Source organism: Teleopsis dalmanni, chromosome 2, assembly GCF_002237135.1.
Source record: "Teleopsis dalmanni isolate 2A chromosome 2, ASM223713v2, whole genome shotgun sequence".
Lineage (NCBI taxonomy): Eukaryota > Metazoa > Arthropoda > Insecta > Diptera > Diopsidae > Teleopsis > Teleopsis dalmanni.
In genome coordinates this window covers 211,841,094-211,847,596 of record NC_051847.1, presented here as the reverse complement: position 1 = coordinate 211,847,596, position 6,503 = coordinate 211,841,094, and positions in this window count along the sequence as shown.

Below are 6,503 nucleotides of genomic sequence, written 5' to 3'. Positions count from 1 at the left end.
ATTTATTTCTGGCAATCAATAGTTGTTGCGAAAATTGATTAAGAGGTTTTTTGGTTTCATGAATTGTTTCATGGTAACTGCTTTCAGCTGAGTGTTGAGTATCAGTAGTAGAACTATTTTCCTCATTAGTCATATTATACAACTGTATTCTCGATAAAGCGTCTGCGACGACGTTGCTTGCTCCTGGTTTATATATAATTTTTGGACAGAATTCCTCTATAAAAGCGTGCCAGCGTTTCATTTTTGAATTGGGATTTCGTGCTGAAACGGCAAATGATAACGGTTGATGGTCTGTATGTATTTCCAGATCTTGAACTCCGTATAGGTAATTTCTCAAATTTTTTAATGACCATACAATGGCATACAACTCTTTTTCGTTGGTTGCATAATTACGTTCAGTTTTATTGAGAGTTCTAGAAATGAAAGTAATTGGTCTTCCATTCTGAGAAAGAACAGCTCCTAAGGCTATGTTTGATGCATTGGTTGTAAGAATAAATTTTTTTGTATAATCCGGTTGAATTAGTTCTACTTGGGTAGTCAAATGTCTTTTTAAGTTTTCTATAGCGAATAATGCTTCTTTATCCAAATTAACTACAATTTTTTTAGAAGTATTTTTTGAAGTTCTTCCGTTGACCCCCGATAAGTATTTTGTTAAAGGTTTGGCAATTAGTGCATAATTTTGAACAAATTTCCTATAGTATCCTGTTAATCCTAGGAAACTTCTTAATTCCTTTAACGTTCCGGGAATGGGGAATTTTACAATTGCTCTGATTTTTTCTGGATCGGTTTTAATAACTTTGTGGGATACTATATATCCTAAAAATTCAACTTCTGTTTGAAAAAATTTTGATTTTTCCAGAGATATTTTCATATGTGAGTCCTTCAGTATTTTTATGATTGATTGTAATTCTTTAGAATGCTCTTCCAAGCTATTGGAATAGACTATAATGTCATCCATATATACATGACATGTTTTCCCTATTTTAACTCGTAATATGTCATCCATTGCCCTTTGAAATATTCGAGGTGCATTCTTCAAACCAAAAGGCATCCTCGTAAATTCATACTTCCCATTGTTAATTGAGAAAGCGGTTTTTTCGATATCATTTTCTCTCATTAGAATTTGATGAAATCCTGACTCCAGGTCGATTGTTGAAAAATACTTAGAATTCCCTAGATTTGACAGGATTATACTAGGGTCTGGTATTGGATACGTATCCGCTATGGTATGCTCATTTATCTTTTTATAGTCGATAACTAGCCTATGTTTACCAGTTCCATCTTCGTTATTTCCTTTCTTAGGAACTATCCATATCGGGGAATTATATGGACTCTTGCTTGGTCTGATGACTCCATTTTCCCGCATTCTAGCTATTTCGTCATTTACGTAATTGTTACAAGAGAGAGGATAAGGATACTGCTTGCTCCAAATAGGAGTGTCTAAGTTAGTTCTAATTTCTGCTCTAACGTCCGTTCTAAAGGGTAAGCTTGTATTTATTTTTGAATGCGTCGATTGTATTTGCTTTATTATATTGTTTTTGTATATCAATATTTTTTGTGACTCTTCCTTTCTTGTTATGTCATTATCCACGCCGGGAATTTTTCTAGCTAATTCAGTATGATCTTCCTGTCCCAGTATGTTCATAAGGTTATCCTTCTCTGAAAGATTACTGCTTACTGTTTTGGCAGATTCTATTCTCGAAAAAGTGCTGTTTATTTCTTCATCAGTTTCGTCTTTTTTCAGTGAGTCCAGATATTTATTTATCATTATCATATCATTTTTCTGTTTATGTTTGTTCGAATCTATGTATATTCTTTCGGTTTTTCCATTATATCTTAATTCATTGTTTCCTAAATCTACAACAGCATTTATTCTTTTTAAAATATTATATCCTATAAGTATATCTGCTTCTAAATTTTCAATTTCATAAAATCTTTCTTGCACTCCTAATAAGGTAATAGAGTGATAATATTTTATTGTACTGTACCCATTTACAGTTCTTACTCTTTTAAATATTGGTAATTGGTTTTTATTCTTGTATATTCCCTGCCTAATATATGATGCTGTAGCACCTGAGTCTAACAAAATTTTAAAGGTTTTATCAGTTTTTAAATCTGTTAATTGTATGTAGGGGAGCTCTAGTACTCCCTTTGGCCTAAAAAATGATTTTCAGAAATATTGTTTATCCGTTGAGCTTTTGGTAACGGTTGCCTACTCTGAACACTCTCATGAACTCTTTTTTGAGTTTGGTTATTGTGATATCCCGATCCCTGCATAAAAGAATGCGAGTTCCTATTTGAGTTGTTCCAGTGATTCCTATTAGATGATTGATAACTGTTGTTTCTTTGGAATTGGTTGGATACAGATGGATCCACTTCCATTGGTACAACAGGTTCTTGAATTTGATTTTGATTATTAATATTCGCTTTAGGGAATCTTAAATTATTTTGGATTGTGTTCCTAGGTGTGTGATCGTATCTCCTTTGTCTGTTGTACTGGTTTTGATAGTGGTTTGAATTATTCATTGGAGTTTGTTTCCCATTGTTCTGAAAATTTAAAGCGAATCTTGCCCTCAAATTGTTTGCTTCGAGTTCCTGAGCTTTTGCTAATGCATTTGGCAAGTCTTCCGGACAAAGTGAGAATAAAATGTCAGATAATGGTGTTTTTAGACCAGTTATGAATATTCTTAAAGCGTTTTGCCTATTCTTTCTATTAAGTTCTTTAGTAATTGACTCATCGCCTCCGTGGGTCATTATAGTCTTATTTATTAAGAGAGTCAACTTTTTATTGACTAAATTGTAATATTCCATAACCGAAAGATTGCCCTGTCGTAACACGCTTAATTCCTGTTCTATTATATGAATTGGACGTTTGTCCGAATATGCAAAATCAAGCCGAGCAATAATGGCATCCATATTTAGACAAGTGCCGTGATTTGTAAGAGTATCGTTGGCCTCGCCTATAATTTTATTTCTTAAAATGGTTAGTGCACCGAAATACTTCCTGCTACCTCTATTGTATAAACTCATGGAATTTATGGCTGCGGCCCGCCAACTAACATAACTATTTTTTCCACTAAATTCGGGAAGTGATTTTACTATGTCCAAGGTCTCATCACATATTATACGGCTGTCTACTACTTCCGTTTCGAATTCTACTACTTTGGGAGTATTTACTGCAGAAAGCTGCTCTTTTAGCAAAGCTATCTCATCCCTAAGAGAGGCTGTGTTTGCGACTATAAGTCGACTAATTAAGTCTTGTGTAAAAGTATTATTTTCGAGGGTCATTTTAGCAAAATTCTTTAACAGATTTTCCAGTTTTACAACTTAATAAATACAAAAAAAATTGATTTTATTCCCGTTTCACGATAGTATTTCAAAAAATGAACAAATATTTCAATAGTATAAAACAAAATCTAATAACAGTAAGCGAAGGGAAAAGATTTTACACAATAAAAAATAATAATTTACTTTTATATTTATAATTTAACTAAAAGAAATTTCCACCTTTTACAAGTCCAATTAACAATTTTATATATTCATTTATACTTCTTTCAAAAAGAAATTAATTGTTTGACTTACTTATAAAATGTTCTCTGCTTCTCCTGAGTTGAGTTTTGGTTTAAATGTATCTTCCTTCAATTTGTACCACAGGTATTAAATTATTATTACTTAGACAGTCACCTGAGTTGAGTTTCGGTTTAATTGTATCTTCCTTCGATTTGTACCACAGGTATTAAATTATTATTATTTAGACATTCACCTTTAGTTTTGGGATTTTTTTTGTTCTTTTGTAATTTATATATTTTATAAAATGTTTTCTGCTTCTCCTGAGTTGAGTTTCAGTTTAATTGTATCTTCTTTCAATTTTTACCACAGGTATTAAATTATTATTACTTAGACAGTCACCTTTAGTTTTGGGGTTTTTTTGTTCTTTTGTAATTTATATATTCTTTTTTTATAAAATAATAAAAAAATTTCACGATTTCAAGTTAATTAAATGAAATTTCACGTTAAATAAAAAAAATTTTTGAAAATATTAATTTATATTATATTATTTATATATTTTAAATATTATTTATTCCTTTTTCTTAGAATAATCTCTCTTTTCTCATCTGCAAAGTTATTGCATGTTTTGTTAAATGCAGTGATATAGTTCGAGCAACTCGTGTTGCGTACTTTTTATTTTCCGCAATTGTAACACGGGCTTCACGTTGGGCGCCAATTAAATATAGACTATTATTTTTTTGTGTAGCTTCTGCTACCACTTTATTTGAAATGTTTCTTAAGACTAACTACTTCCATAATTTTTACTCGTATTTATACCAAGAATTCGAAGTATCGAATCCCGATAATATATTTCGTTGTTTGCTTAGGACAGGCAACGATAATAAAAAATATTTGGTTTTTCCAATTTCCTGTTTAATACAATAGATAATATTTTAGGACAGACAACGATCATTAAGAAATGTTTAGTTAATACAATAGATAATATTTCGTTGTTTATTTAGGACAGACAACGATCATTAAGAAATGTTTAGTTACAATGTTTGGTTATTTCCAATTTCCTGTTTAATACAATAGATAATATTTTAGGACAGACAACGATCATTAAGAAATGTTTAGTTAATACAATAGATAATATTTCTTTGTTCCTTTAGGACAGACTACGATCGTTAAGAAATGTTTAGTTAATACAATAGATAATATTTCGTTGTTCCTTTAGGACAGACAACGATAAACACAATAATTAGTGTAGGAGACGAGACTTGATAACTTACATATCAAATACACATTAGAATTGGAAATCATACAGTGACGTTAGTATTAATACTTCATGAATTAAAAGTTACTTAGAAATAGCTATCAAACATTAATAAATTAAAAATTTTCAAGCTTTCTATCTTTTAATTCATTACACTCAATATAATAAATATTGCTACAAATATGTTATATCGGTAAGAATATATAGCTTTTATTCCTTCTATATAAATACAATATTTTAAATTCTCTCTACAGTAAATTAGTTTTATATAAATAAATCGAAATTGGTAATGAATGAAAAAAGATCATTTCATTGTTAATATGCAAGCATCAAAATGTCATCCTCTTTTCTGGAAGAAGTGGTATATTATTTTGGAAACAACATTTCCATCTCTTTCATTTTTTTTAACCTAACATTTCTTTATCAATGCTTAACATGTTTTTCGATCTCATGCGACTGCTCTTCAATCACGCTCAGCTATTTTTGTAAAATGGTCCACTTCATCTTCGATACATATCTTTCTCGGTCAGTGTCTATCACACCTATCTATTCATGCTTCTGTGAACGCTAATTGCGTCTGTTACTTGGGTACATCTTATTAACTTCTAATCTTGCCAATTATAAACACTTTAATTTACTTGGTAAATTTCTAAACCTATCCCTATTAAACCCTGTAATATAAAGAGAAAGAAATAAAAACACGGGTTTTCAATATAACTGTACTCAAAAAGCTAACGGTATACTTCTTTCATACCCACAAATCAATGGAATTGTAAATACTACTTTTGTCAGCTATTTTTGCCGGTTCATTGTAGTAATTTTCTTTTATAATGGCACTGGTCTGCTTCTATTATGTGAACAAATCACTAAATTCGTAAGTTCTAATTTTGCTAATTGTTTAGATCCATACTACTGGTCTTAGCCGACACATACCATCATAAAAATAGAGATTCAATAGACAGATTCTTCTGTTAGAAAGTACATTTTTAATATATTAATACACACCACATTAGCTTATCCATATTGGATCCATTATTTATACACCACTTTTCTTAACTATCATAAAAGCTGAGATTTAATATACATACTCTTTTATAAGAGTGTTCAAATAACTGATGGTCGACTTCTATTTCTTGTATCAATTGTAAGTATCATTATAAGTACCAGCACCAGTCTTTTTCTTTATGATTTAATATTTTTAATATTGTTTAAATAAATCGTTTTTAATATAACAGCATTTCAATACCTGATGGCGACCTCTATAAAGTACATCGGTAAGTAATGATTTCGCCACTTATTTATGTCTATTCTCAACCATTTATATATTGATATTTTATTGAATCTTCTTTTTAGGTGGTACTCTTCGAAATATCGGTAATCAACCAGTTGTTAGTTTGCTTCCATCAATTACACTAATCGGTGCTTCTATCAGTATTAGTTTTGCTGGGGTCCATTATGTATACTCCTTTCTCTAGTCGTTAAAAATGCTCTTTATTATATACAAAATCTTTTTTTAGAAGTTACTTTCTAAATATAACGACACTCGTTTTTAAAATAATGTAAGACATATCATTAGTCTCAGAGTTATATACATTATTACGATTAGAAATATTGTGTACTATGATTATGGGTTTGTTGTAGTTAATCGTTACTTATTTAATTGTAATAAAATATATGTATATATGAGTACGGAGCTTGATTAAAAATATAAAAGATACATGTAGAAATTTACACCATT